Source organism: Brachycentrus maculatus, unplaced genomic scaffold (assembly GCF_059751285.1).
Source record: "Brachycentrus maculatus isolate JH-2025_06_01 unplaced genomic scaffold, ASM5975128v1 h1tg000848l, whole genome shotgun sequence".
Lineage (NCBI taxonomy): Eukaryota > Metazoa > Arthropoda > Insecta > Trichoptera > Brachycentridae > Brachycentrus > Brachycentrus maculatus.
In genome coordinates this window covers 18611-20590 of record NW_028281575.1, presented here as the reverse complement: position 1 = coordinate 20590, position 1980 = coordinate 18611, and the positions used below count along the sequence as shown (strand labels likewise).

Below are 1980 nucleotides of genomic sequence, written 5' to 3'. Positions count from 1 at the left end.
ATATAATTGACTACTTTTCATGATAGTTCGGACCTGGGCGTGAGATCTTCGTGATATATTTCACATTAGAGCCGTTTTGAGGAAGTCATTTTGGCAAGTGCACGAGGAATGGGCGATTTTTTGTTCAGCGACAAAAATGTTGTAATGTGGAAAAACATTGGGACAAGATTTTGGTGTTTTTTATGAAGGGTACAGTTTTACGAGTGGGGTTATTCCCGCGTCCTTCTCACCCCATTTTTGCATAAAATTTTGTTGCCACATTCAAGGACAAAGGAATAAAGTTTGTTTTACTGTAATAGTTTTAAGGAATCATCGTCTTCGTCACGTTCTTACAGGATTTTAACATTTTCTCTGTCGTTTTACCAGTATATTAAAAGACAACGTGACGTAATATTGAAATAAGTATTTTCAAAGTATTTACAGAAGTCTTCATAATTCATTATTTTACAATTATGTCCATTTTTTTTATTAAAATAATCAGGATTTTCACTACCCAATAATTTATATAAAGAATTTTTAAGAAAAGGTTAAAAAAAAGAACAGTATTTTGATTAAATTTTAATAATCCAAAATTCTTAAAGTAATTTCTAAATGATTTCTAAAGTATTTTGGTTTCTTTGTACAATAAATTGTTACAAATCTCTAAACTTTTTTTTAATACCATCGACTTACAAAAAATAGTTATTTTTAAAGAAATTTTATTAAAAAATTTTAAAATGAATTTAAATAAATTGGCACTGTCTTCACTGATTGTATAAGATATTATCTTGGTACTATTTTATAAATTATCAAGACTGTTTATTTTTTAAATAATCAAACAAACTTTAATTTTATGAAAAAAATAAATACTGGTTTATTTAATAATAAATACTACTGACAAGTCATTTCGTGACTCAGTAAGTTTTCTTTTGAAAATGTTATGTTAATTTTCAATTGCTTAAAGTATATTTAATTTGAACATTTAAATAACTCATGGAAGTAACTCAGTTATTTCAGTTCTAAAGCAACTTTTCCTTATACAAGACTCAAAAAGACAGTGCCTAATTTGTAATAATGTCATTTTAAAAGGAGGCAGTCAATGTGCATATTCCATACAAGGAAGTCCGGACACGCAGAACATCACAGGATCAGGAGATAAAACCTCTAATATATAGTACGAATCACTGTTTGTACTTCTTGGCAATTCGTCAGGCACATTATCGATCATTGGTTGAGGAGTGTGGTAGAATAACTTGCCCAGTTGTTGTAGGAAATACTCCAAAAAATACGCCATTTTCAGAGTTTCAAATATTCTTCTTCAATACTCAGTACTTTTCTGTAAGTAAGAGCCTTTGTTAAATAACACGATTTGTTAATATATAATGCAAGAAAAATTTATATGAATACATACACAACACTCAACTAATAACCAACTTTTGTTAGAAACACATCTAAATACGATTATTTACTTATCTTTTTTATTGAAAAACCTTTTTTTTTCAATTGCAACACTTAACTTATTTTTGACTCATAATGAAATATTCACTTCAATTTAATATTTTTTAACTGAACGTGTCTTGAGTAATGTCTCGTTATTAAGAATGACGTATGATTAGGTGACCGAGAGGGCATTGTTGCTAAGCGGTTCTAAACATTAAATAATAATATTTTTGCGTTTTTTAATCAAGAACATTTTTTTTTAAATACAAAAAGGACTTTTTATTGAAAATGGAAATAAACAGCTTTATTCAGAGCAGCATACAGATATCTGATAAATATTCAGATTAGTGAAAATAAAATCTTCAACATCACGTATTCATTTCTGTAAATTATTAAAGATAACATACATAATAATTTATAACGTACATTTTTATATTTTTGTATTTATTCATTAACATTAAACAAATTCTATGTTTTATATGTGGTGTTTTTTCAAGAGGTGTACAAATTGAAATTTCCCGAAGTAAATTTATGGTGGCACTCGCCGTGTGGCATGTTGCT

At 27.8% G+C, this 1980-nt stretch overlaps 1 long non-coding RNA gene across 1 annotated transcript; it reads right to left on the bottom strand.

Moving 5' to 3' along the window:
- Positions 1-545: 545 nt before the first annotated feature.
- Positions 546-1561, bottom strand: LOC148300030 (uncharacterized). The gene is made up of 2 exons (XR_015839001.1): positions 1391-1561; positions 546-1315 (listed from the first exon to the last, which is right to left on the bottom strand). It is a non-coding gene; the product is annotated as an uncharacterized LOC148300030 (long non-coding RNA).
- Between the last annotated feature and the right edge of the window lie 419 nt (positions 1562-1980).